This window comes from Eulemur rufifrons, chromosome 7 (genome assembly GCF_041146395.1).
Source record: "Eulemur rufifrons isolate Redbay chromosome 7, OSU_ERuf_1, whole genome shotgun sequence".
NCBI lineage: Eukaryota > Metazoa > Chordata > Mammalia > Primates > Lemuridae > Eulemur > Eulemur rufifrons.
The window spans coordinates 76761119-76773385 of record NC_090989.1 but is presented as its reverse complement, the minus strand read 5'-3'; the positions used below and the strand labels follow the sequence as shown (position 1 = coordinate 76773385).

The window sequence follows — 12267 nt, the reverse complement described above, 5'->3', positions numbered from 1 at the left end:
GAAAAATCACCCAGCTATGCTTTAGCAATCCAGGATGGTTCCATCCAGTGGCCTTATCTGTCAAAAATCCAGCCACAAACTTGGTGAAAAAAGTTTTTTTAAAAGAAGGCTTTTGAGGAGCCGCAAAGAGTGGCCTGAGCCCTGCCCCACAGTGGTGCACCAGATCATAGGTGAGCCCTTACTCTCACTCACAGCTGCCTTAGACTTCAGTGGTGGAGCCAGCAGGGACCCCAGAGCCCATTTAGACCATGCTCTTCTATGAGATGAAGAAACCAAGGTCTGTGCTAACTGCTTTCTTACCTGGCCCTCACAGGCTGGGTTATTTGCAGCTCCTGCCCTCAGTGCCAGGCCTCTAACTTGCACAGATTTACCATGTTGAACAGAGCTGGAAAGGAGTCCTGCTCTTACTGTCCTGGTTTCCCAGCCCAAGATTACTGCAGCCTCGGGACCTGGAAGAGATTGTTTTAGGTGGAGCAATTTGATTGCAAAGAACAGAGAGACCTAACGAAATTCTGAGTTCAGGAATAAGAAGTAAGAAGTGCAGACCAGCCTCGCAGCCGCTGGAGTCACCGAGCACCTGCTGTCTCTGGGACTGCATGCAAGGTTTCCTGTCTGCCTCTCCCCAGACTTCTGCTCTGGTCTCTTGGTAGTCCAGCTTCTTCCTCTTTCCCAGGAAGCTGGGTGTGTGGGGCAGGCAGGGCAAGGGGCCTGCTCAGCTAGGAAAGGGCATGAGACTTGGGTCCCCAAGGTCTTTGCCTGGGTCACAGGGCCAAGACATCCAATAATCTGTTTAGACAGATCTCCTGGGAATTATCCATCTCACTGAAGGTTTGGCCTGGAGAGGAAGGAAGGACGCTAGAAGCTGCCTAGACAGAGATGGAGAGTGGGGTTGTCCTTCCTGGTAAGGGGCAGATGAGTCAGGAGCTTCGTAGCATCCCCTCCCCAGGAGTGCTGTGCTCCTGCTCCCCAGGGCTCCTTGCTGGCAAGCTCCCAGCCCTCTCCCTCACTGTTCTCCTTTCCCCACAGTGCCTCTGGCTCCTGGTGTTTTGTTGACAATTGTAGACATCAGCAAGGTACCCAAGGCCTCAAGCCACATTTTCTCTTTCCATCTCACCTGATGCCTTTGTTGTTTACTCTGTTTTACCCTGAATCGTTGGGAGGCCTTGATGTTTTCACCTCCTCCAAGGGCTCACTGCAGCTTCAATTTTATCTGATATTAATTCCTATCATCATCTGCCCTCTCATGGTGTGACTCTTGTTTCTCTTGTATCTAAGAGTTTCTTTCCCCTGGACACTGTACTTAATGTATCTACCACTCCTTCTCTGTTCCTCAATGGGTTTCTTGTTTTTACCCCCTTACCAATTCTTATTCATGCACTGTCCCCTTCCCCCAGCCTTGTTTATGGGAGCTCATTTTAGCATCATGGATCTTGTCTTAGACTTGGGCTGAGCTGAGTGTGAGCATGAAAAATGAAAAGTCAGACTTTCAGAACCCCCCATTCATTTCCACTAGAAATGTTATCCTGGTGAATGAGGATGTGTGTGAGGGAGGGACTGGGGAAGAGAGGAAGGTTAGAGGATTGGGCATATTTCTCCACTGCTGGGAGGAGTTTCTATGGTGCAGTAGTCCTGGAGCTGGCATGCCAAGACTGTTCAAAAGCCTGAGAAATTTGGAAACTCTTTGACCCAGCAATTTGATTTCGAAGACAGTGTCTTAAGAAAATAATCATGGGTCTCCCGCCAAAGATTTAGTTTTAAACACTATTTATAATTAGAAAAAAAAGTTGAAGATGACTTAAATGTCTATCCTTTGGGGGCTGGGTAAAATTTATGGCACAGCTGTGCAGGGTGCCATACATGGCTCCTTGGAGATCCATGGGTACATGCATATAATATTATGTAGCCATTAAAGTGACGCCAGAGAAGCCATTAAAATGTTACTGCTGAAGACTACTTAATGACACAGCTGTCACTAAACCATGCTTAGCTTTGCCACATCTTTCTAAAAAATCTAGAGAACAAAAGGAAAAAAGAAAACTAAAACAAAAACCAGACAGCGTATGTTATCTGTAGTTGAGTGGAGAAAGAATGGGTAACTTCTTTTCACTTAATTATATTTTCTAGAATTTATAGATTGAACATAAATTTCTTTGGCATAAGGAAAAACAACAATTACTTTCAAAACAGATGCTCTCCACCCAGACAGCTATAATAATATATGGGTTAAAATTTAGGCTCAGTTAAAAATGATTCCAAAATGAATTAGAAATTGAATTCACATTTGTAGCAGCATAAACAACAACTATAGGTCAAAGGGAGACTGTAAGTTTGATGTAGTTGTTGATTGGAGGCACTTGTCTGAAAGCCTTATCTAAACACAAGACTTAGGTCAGCTCTGTGACTTTCTAACTGTTGCTGTTCTTATCATTGATCATTCAATGACTGTAGTAGAGTTTGCTTTGCTTAATCTGCACGTTGCTCTGAAATTGTGCAGCCCCCAAGAGGGTGGGTCTGGGTGAACATGCGGCCCATTTGGGTTCTGGGAAGGAGGCTGCCTCCTTCTGGTGAGGGCTAAGGTTCTGATAGGGGCTCTGAAGTGGCAGGATGACCAGGGCTGGCAGTGCGCTGAGCAAGTGCTCTTACCCTCCTGTGTGTATTAACGTATGTGCTTTTGGTGCTCAGCCAGCAAATTTTCTTTGTTTTCTTTCCCCCTGCAGGCAGGGGTAGAGCCAACCGTGCAGAGCCCTGCAGCCAGCAGCCCCGGGACAAGCAGTGGATGTCATGGAGCCCAGCTGAAATGGACTGGCCCCCTTGAGCCTGTCCTAATCCCTGGTCCCAGGTTTCCATCCCAGTGCTGAGGTAAGATCCCTTGAATCCCAGCTTGAGGGAAGAGAGGACAGAATGCCTTTTGTTGAGGAGTGGTCTTCTCTAAGGCTCAGGAAAGAAGGAGCAATTGTTTCTGGTTCAGTCAAACCATCTGCTTTGGCCTCAGCCTGTTGGGAGGCAAGGTCATTTGGTGGCCAAAGAGGCATCAGATTTGTCAGAGCAGATCTTTTTGAATCTTGACAGGGAGTTGTATTTTCTCAATTGCTGGTGAAATTTGAACTCCAAAGGGAATGAATTTCTCATCCAGGTAAGACTGCACCAGATTCAGGTGAATGCTTAACTTAAGTGTACCTCCCCTGTTCTGCAAGGGAGCTTTTAGGAAACACATTCTCTCTCCGCCCCTCCCCCCCATCCCAAGGGAGACAGAGTGACAGAAATTATGCAGGGAAGTTATTCCAAAACATTCCAGTAAGCTCACTAAAAATGATTTTAACTACCTAGGTAAGTTCTGATTATAAAGACCATATGTGCTCATAGGATGATTGGAAAAATACTGATGTGGAAGAAAATCCCTGTTAACAATCTTTCAGGTAGTTTTCTATTAAGGTTACTTTTTAAACTTCCCAGGATGTTGATTTCTCTTGCATGGAGGAAGAACGGTGAAGCAGAAAGAAACACTCAATTAGGAGTCAGGAAAACCTGCTTCTAGTCTGGAAACTCTATAGAGCCAATTTTTTAAAATATTCAAGCATTTTGCAAATGGGTTGTTAAAAATTGTTGAAAACTGTTGATGGCTTAAAATTGACCATGGTGGGAAAATTTAAGTTATGGAAATAAGCAAATGCTGCAAACCAGGGCTTTTTTACTTTTGGAGATTTTGAAAGCAAACCACCGCTTCCAGTGCCTACTCTGCCAACAGGCCGCAAGGCACCTGGCAGAGCAAGTCACTTTACCTATGTGTCTCTTTGTCCCTTCGTTTCCTCACCTGTGAGCAGTAGATATTCAATAATGTCAGTGGCATGAATAAATGAGAGTGAGATTTCTGTCATTATTTTATAAGGCAATTGCAAGTGCCCCATAAAATAATGAAACTGAACATGTCTTGAAAACAGTGAGGCTCTCTGCCCATTTAGAGAGGGGGTTTAGCTGAAAGGGAAACCCCCAGTTTATTAAAGGAGAAACTTGGCATTTCTCCCCTTTGGCTCTTTCTCCTTGGGGAGTCTGTGAATTACTGACACCCTTCTATGAAGGCAGATGAAAACCTTCCATTTACTGACCAACATCTGGGGCAGATTTCCTTCCTGGAAAAGTCAAGAAGTTGCTGAAAGTGTGAAAAGGAAGCCTAAGCAAAGCAGGCTGTGAGAGCCAGAACTGAAATCAGAGCTTTTGACTCATAATCTCTAAAGGGGGTGGGAGGGGGGTGACTTCCTGCCAAAAGTGAAATTTCAACAAAAGCCTCTTTCTTCAAAGCCCTGCTGTGGCAGAAGATTAGAGCTAATTAAATTAACATAATGAAATCCCAGCCTCTGTCCTTCCCCCTCTGCTTCCTGAATCCTGTTCCCTCTGGGCACGTCCTTCCTGTGTCAAGGAAGGGATGGGGAGAGGGTGGGGCGTCAGTTAGGCACCAGTTTGTCTTTGTAGAATTGTAGGTTCAGAAAATTATAAAGGTAGTAAGGGCTGTAGAGGCCATCTGGTTCCACACCCTCATTTAGGAAGCCAGGTCACATAGCTGGTGATTATCAGCGCCTGAGGTGGAGGAGGAAGAGAGCCCGGGTTACAGGGTGGGGGGTGGGCGCTGCTCAAGAGGCCACGGGAGCACGGAGGCCACCGGATAATGGAGCCCTGCACAGAACTGGCAGGGGAGGTGGTGGGTGGGTCTCCAGGTGCCGGCCCTGCCTCTGCCCTTCCCAAACCCTCCCCTGTGTCTGCTGCCACAGCCCCGGTGCACTTGCTGGGTGCCTCTCTAGTGTGTTTGGACTTCAGTCTTCCTCATCAGGGGCCTGGTTTTTTGGGTCAGTGGAACCAGCTAAGATCTTATTCTGAGGAGCGTTGGGTGTATTTATGATGAAGGGAAGGGAAAGATGTCTACTGAGCTCCTGATGGTTCCAGGCACTGTTTTGTGCTCTGCCTACATTATCTCGTTTAATTCTGCAACAACCTAATGGGGTATCTGTCCCCCTGTTGCAGATGTGGTAATTGAATCTCAGAGAGGTAGAGAGACTTGTCCACAATTTCATAGCTCATAGGCAACAGAGATGTAAACTTAGCCTGTCTGTGACCTCCACGGCTTCTCAGAGCTCCTAAGCGCTCACCCACGGTTAATCCGGTTGTAACACGCAGAGTCCCTCCCCTCGGGGCACATCATCCCGTCTCGGAAGCTGTGTGAACAGCTGCGGCTCCAGGTGCTCCGAGCTTTACAGAATGCTGTACTGTTCCTTTCAAATCCCAAGGGCTCTCCCCTGTAGAGTAAGACAGCATCAGAGCTGGGAGCCTTTATAGTCCGAGAGTGTAGTCCTCTGTTCACTGGATGCCCCAGGAGGTAAGACGCAGTGCTGGTGGCTCCCAGGTCTCCCAGGCATTTAGAAGCAGCAGAGGCTTCTCAGCTTCCGGACTCTCAGAACTCTTTCCAGGTGTCCAGGGGAGCACTGAGATGGATATATCTGGTTTTCCTCCACGACTGACGAAGAGATTATTCCTCTGGCAAGAGGGATTTAATTCAGTTCCACGGATATTTACTGAAAGCCTACTATGTGCCCAGCCAAATATCTCGGCCTGTCTGGGCAAGAAATGCTGGCCCAGCCTTGGGCGTACAGCTCTGACAAAGGCCAAAGGAGGAGCTTCCCCACTTCAAGACTGTCTACGACCTTCTTTTTCCCATCTGTCCTGCAATTACTCATCTCCAGCCTTTCCTTCAGGAACTCTAGGGGGACAAGTTATGTCTCAAGTTGCTGCGTGTCCCAGACCCCTGAACACAGAGTTTTAAGTGCTCAAGCTGCTGATGGTGGGTGTCAGGAAGATCCTTGCAGAGGTGTGAGGCTGAGGGGGAGCGGCAGAGTGGCAGAGGGAGCAAGGTGGGTGGGTGCTGCTAAGCAGGGTTGGGTGCTCTGCCTTTAGCTTCAGTTCAGCAGAGCACTCAGAGAGCATGACTTAGGGCTGAAAAAGTTCCTCCGAAGGCTTGCTGGTTAGCCTTCCCATCTTTCACTCGAGGAAGTGGAGGGCCAGAAAAGGGAAGCGCCTTGTTTGCTGCACAAGTGGAACTGGGGTCTGGTCATTTATACCAAACCACTCTGGTAGTAGGGGGAAGGCTGTCCTGGGGATCAGGTGGAGCCCACTTCCTGCCTTAGCCTGTCTGGTTCAGTACCTATGATGGGCTGGGCTTGGCCACTGGGGAAATTTGTGGCAATGGCAACACAGAAGGGAGAGGGTGTTATCTCAGTGATGCCAGAGATCTCCTGCAGCCCCAACCCTCCCGTCTTTGGATCTTTTTTAGAGGTCTTGCTTAGGCCAGGGAGCTATCACCTGTGGCTTTAGGCTGGGAATTTGCCATTGTGGGAAGGCATCTCAAAACAGAGAAGAGTGCCCCAGCTTTGAAGGCATTTGACCTGGGTCTAAGCCTGACTTGATCATCGCTACATGACTGCCTTGGTTTTCTGACCCAGTTTCCTCATCTGTAAAATGGGCTGGATAATACACACTTCGTGTGAAGATTAATAATTATTTATGTAAAGTTTTTTTCCCATAAAGTAGATGCCTACTAAATGGTACCCATTACTATTTTTCGTGTACCTTTATTGAGGTATGATTGACAGACAAAAACCTGCACATATTTAAAGTGCACAACTTAATGAGTTTGACATATCTATATACTCACAATTAAGTTAATGGGCATAACCATTACCCCTAAAGGTGTCCTCCTGAGCCCTATCTCTCCCTCCTGCCCTTCCTATCTCCTGCCCTGCATTCCCAGGCAACCACTAAGCTGTTTCCTACCACTATAGATTACTTTGCATTTTCTAGAACTTTCTATAAATGGAATTATACAACATGTACTCTACTTTCACTCAGCATAATTATTTTGATTTCATTCATGTTGTTCTGTGTATATCAATAGTTCCATTCTTTATTGCTGAGTAGCAATGGATATATGGCTATACTACAGTTTATTTATTCATTTACCTGTTGATAAACATTTGGATTGTTTCTAATTCTGGGCCATTAAAGCCACTATAAGCATTTGTGAAAAAACTTTTGTGGGGCCATATGCATTTATTTCTTTTGGGTAATTCCCTAAGAGTAGAATGGCTGAGTTATATGGTTGATGTGTATTTAACTTTTTAAGAGGCTGACAAACTATTTTCTCGAGTGGTTGCACCATTTTACATTGCCACCAGCTGTGTACTAGAGCTCCAGCTGCTCCATTTCCTTGCCAACACTTGGTATGGTCAATCTTTGGAATTTTAGCCATTTTAATAGGTATGTGGTGATGTCTGATTGTGGTTTATGAGTGTTTCCCCAAAGATTAATGCTGTCAACCATCTTTTTATGAGCATATTTGCCATCTGCATATTTCCTTTGGTGAAATATTTGTTCATATCTTTTGCCTATTTTTTAAAAATCAGGTTGTTTATCTTCTTATGATTGAGTTACAAGAGTTCCTTATGTATTTATTCTACAGACAAGTCCTTTACTGGATATGCTTTGTAAACGTTTTTTTCCAATTCTGTGGCTTGCACGTGGCAGGAGACGGAAACAAGCAAACTAATAATTACACTTCAGTTGAATAAGTGCTGTGTGCAGGAAGTACAGAGGAAGAGCAGTAATCTTAGGAAGGGGAGCCAGGGAAGCTTCCTGCAGGAGAAGGTGTGTGAACTGGGTGTTAAAGGAAAGTAAAAGTTAGCTAGGTGAGAGAAGGGCAGTCTCTGCAGAAGTTTGTATGTGCAAAGGCATGGAGATATGAAATGTCATGGTACATGCATTTCATGCATTTCATAACTGTGAGTAATTTGACTTGGTTGGAACATTGGAATTTTGGCACAGAAAGATGTGAACTGGAATCCCAGCTCCCCCACTTACTGGCTGTGTGCCTATTTTTTTTTTTTTAAAAAAAAACTTATTTTGAAACAATTTAGATTCACAGGATATTGCAAAGACAGTACAGACAGGTCTGGTGCATCCTTTATTGAGTTTCTTCCGGTGCTTTCATCTTATGTAATTGTAGTACAATATCAAAACCAGGAATCTGAGATTGTACAGTTATATGTCGTTTTCTCACATGTGTAGATTAGTGTTGGCATCACTGCAATCAAGATACAGAACTATTTCATCACCATAAAGATCTCCCTTGTGCTGCCTCTTTGTGGTTACACTGGCTCTCCCTTCTGGTTTTCATGTCTATAATTTTGTCATTTGGGAGTATTCTATAGAGTCATATAATATGCAACCTTTTGAGATTGTATTTTTTGCACTCATCATAATGCCCTTCAGGTCTACCAAGGTTGTTGAGTGTATCAGTAGTTTGCTCTTTTTTATTGCTGAGTAGTATTCCATGGTATGAATGTACTGCACTCTAACTCTTCACCTGTTGAATGACATTTTGGTTGTTTCCAGTTTTTGGCTATTCCAAATAAAGCTGCTACGAACAGTCATGTGCAGGTTTTTGTGTGACATGAATTTTTGTTTCTCTGGTATAAATGCCTAGGAGTGCAACTGCTGAGTTGTATGATAAGTATATTATTTAGTTTTTAAAGAAACTGGCAAACTATTTTGTAGAGTGGCTATAGCATTTTACATTCCCACCAGCAGTGTGATCTACTTTCTCCACATCCTTGTCAGTATTTGGTATTGCCACTTTCTTTACTTTACTGTCCTAATAAGCATGTAGTGATCTCCTTGTGGTCTTAATTTGTGTTTGCCTAGCTAGTTATGTACCTCTCTTTCTGCTCCTTGGATCTGGCTGTCTGAAGCTAGACCCTAAGCCTGTAGTCCTTGAGTGTGGGAAGCAAGAGCGTCCAGTGTTGACAAGCCCCCTCTCACCATTTCCACAGCTGCCCCAGAGGGATGACTTGCTTGTCCTTCAACCCAGGTCACCAGTTAAAGGAGATCCTTCTTCATTGTCCTGGTCCCAGGAAAGTGATATTTTATAGAGCTGTGTATCTTTCCAGAGAGGCTAGGTTTTTCTCACAAATAAGCAAACAGCCTGCAAGTGTTGATATTTCACTCCACCCTGTCCCTCCCTGGGGCCAGTGTGCCAATATCTGCACTTACTGGCAGCCGAGAGAAGAAAACTCTGGAGTTGGCCCAGGATGACTGTTTCTCAGTGTTTGGAGGTCTGACAGTACCAAGGGCAGCTGCCATGTCCTCAGGCTCTCCTCAAGCTCAGCGTCTTCTACTCCTTCCATTTATAGATAGAGAGGTAATTTCAATGCACTGGGGAAAAAGACAATAGCAGCTAACAATTATATTGCACATTTTCTATAGCACACACTAAGTGTTTCATATATATTAACTCGTTTAATCCTCATGACAACCCTAAGAGTTAGGTACTATTTGTATCTTCATTTTATAAATGAGCAAACAGGTGCAAAGAGGTCTCTTAGCCAGTGAGTTGGAATTTGAACCTAGGTAGTATGACACCCAAGTCTGTCCTCGTAGTCATTGTGCTGTCTTACTTGTCACTAACTGTACACTGCCTGTACTAGTGAACTTCACATGGCGTACACCTTGCTGTGTGAACCTGAAGGACCTCAGGGTCCCCCCTTAGGAGCATGTGGGTGGGAGAGGAGGATGTGCCATGAGTTTTCTCTGGGGCAGGGGCAGTCAGAGCTGTTGAGATGGGGAATAGAGCAGAGGGAAGGCGATGTGTTTCCTGGGGGGATGACGAGTTCCTAGGAGACCTGCACTAGGCATGGGCTGCCCAGGTGTTAGTGGGGCTCAGGCTCTGAGTCACCATTGTGAAGAAACTCTTCTGTTCGGAGCCTGCTGTGCAGGGCTGGCTCACACACACTGGGGGAAGATGTTGGAGGGGGATGACGCGGGGCCCTGACCTTGGGGGACAGCACATGACTGGACTGGCTCTCAGATTTTCAGCTACCTGCCTGTGCAGCAGTAACCTTGACTGTGCGCTGTAGGGACTCCCGTTTACCCTCTCCCACCCTTGCCCATCAGGGATGGCTGGAAAAGAGCCTGGAAAAGATATTTCTAGCCTGATACATCTGGCTCCCAGTTGCAGAGCCTCAGTTTCCTTACCTGTAGACAGGGCAGTAATAATACCTAGTTTGTGTACTGTTGTGAGGGCAAAATTGGAGGGGGAGGGGGCATAGTGAAGTGCCCTCAGAAGCCTTGGTTCCCTCTCCTTACTCTTTGTCTCTTCTCCTCTCCTGGGGGCCTTCAGCATGAACACCCAGCTGCAGGATGGTGATGCACTGACAGAAAACACAGTGTAGTGCCTGGGCCCCGTTCAGTCAGCGAAGAGTGTCCACTTACTCACTGAACTTTTTTAAATGAGCACTTACTATGTGCTTGGGTCTGTGCTAGGCACTGTGAACACATGAACGATGGTCTTGGACCTCATGTAGCATGTGGTCTAAAGAGTGAGAAAAATGTTGATTAAATAACAACACGATCAAATGTGAAGTCATGAATTGGTGGATTGCTATGCAGGAAGCACTGTGGTGCCATGTGAGTTAACCACACAGTCTGGGAGGCCAGTAAACACTTCCTCAGGAAAGTGATTCTGACCTGGGGTCTGGCACCTTAGCTTTGAGCTACTGCTGAGGCCAACATGGAACATTGAGTAGGATCAGTTCACTTTACGCTGTGTCCTGACTGCAGTCTGACCCGATGCCTGGCCGCCCCAGGGCTCTCCTGTCCACTCCGACAACTCAGACTGTTCTGGGAGGCCACCCACATCCACCCATTCCCAGCTGCTGCTGAATCCCCAGGGCCTGAGATAAACTCAGAACCTGCTGCGCCTTCCGGGCCTGGGTCGTCTTCTCTGTTGTTTGCTTTTGAGTGTGCTCGTGACTCAGACAGTTCATTACTCAGCTGAACACAGGGAGCCACCATGGTGGTTTTGATCACCATACAGATTTTTTAAAACAACTTTGTTGAGGTACAATTTATATTCCATGAAATCGACCCACATGAAATGTACAACATGGTGATTTTTTTAGTAAATTTACTGAGTTGTGCAGCTGTCACTGCAATCCAGTTGTAGAACATTTCTGTCATTGGTTGGGTCATCTTTACATGCAAAAGGCAAGAGAATTACTTGTAATTTTATGGAATTAGTTTCATGCTCCCAGCAGGAGGATCTCATTCATTAATTCAATTAGTATTTGCTGAGCACCTGCGGGAGCCCACAGCTGGACTAGGAGCAAAACGGACTAAAGAAACAAACAATGCCTGGGGTGTGGCTTGGTGGCCGGGGAGTGGGGTGGGTGTGCAGTCTTGTGTGCTAGACTAGGGAATTTGGACTTAACGGAGTAAACATGGAAGATGCTATTTAAGTCTCTGAGGAGGGGCAGGGGATAGGTTGGGAGGCTGTTGTGAGGGTCCTAATATTAGGTGATATGGACCCAACTTTGGCAGGGGTGGTGGGGCAGGGAAAGAAGTGGATGGGAGAGAAGATGCCAGGGAGGGGAGTGGCTCTTCTCTTGGTCTGTACCTGCCTTGTCCATCTGCCTGATGCACTTCAACAAAGCCCACAGACTCTGCCTGTCCACAGCCAAACTCAGCAGCTCCCCACATCTTGTTCTCCCCTTGCCTGGCATGCTTTATATTCTCCCATCCTCTCTTCTGTCCTTGTCCTACTCCTCTTGCCCAGGAGGAAGAAGAGGAGCCAGGGAAGGAGCCAGAAAGAAGCAGAACACTGTACCCATGGAAAGCAGCGCCAGAGGAGGCAGTGGAGAGAGATTTCCAGAGAGGATGGCTGGCAGTGCCAAACCCTGCAGAGGTGAGTGAGGCTGGGGGCGGAAGGAAGGCTGGGGGACTCAGGGCTGGGACAGGGGTGAGGCCAGTTCCGAACCGTTTCTTCAGAGGAAAAGCCTCCCATAGGAAGCTGCCTAAAGCTCCATGGGAGCCCACTGGTCTCCCTCCTTCCCACCCCAAGACAGCCGCACAGGCTCTCCAGGGACTCGCTGGAGTTCCTAACTGTGTTCCAGGAACTCTACATCCTACTGTAAAGAATTCTGAGACCCAGAGGGTACTCCACTTGCCCCAGGCCACACAGGGTGGTGTGATCTCATCAGTCTTCCTTTGCTTTCCTTTGATTTATCCGCTTTAGTTGTTTCACACTTTTTTTCTTCACTTCCCCCTAGTCTCTCTCCCTCCCTAAGAATTGGAAGTAGAGAGTTGACTATCAAGGTCTGACTTATATCTGCTGATGGAAGAATAGAGTTGTAATTCTGAGAGGCCATTTATTGAATGCCTGCAACTGCCAAG

The 12267-nt window shown here is 46.4% G+C and overlaps 1 protein-coding gene across 2 annotated transcripts in view; it reads left to right on the top strand.

Annotated features, from left to right (window-relative positions):
- Window positions 1–12267, top strand: part of ST6GAL1 (ST6 beta-galactoside alpha-2,6-sialyltransferase 1) — a 125799-nt gene that overhangs the window by 28482 nt on the left and 85050 nt on the right. For both annotated transcript variants that reach the window (XM_069475209.1, XM_069475208.1), the window contains exons 2-3: window positions 2718–2859; window positions 11651–11779. The gene's annotated coding sequence lies outside the window, so the exon portion shown is untranslated. The remainder of the gene's footprint in view (window positions 1–2717; window positions 2860–11650; window positions 11780–12267) is intronic.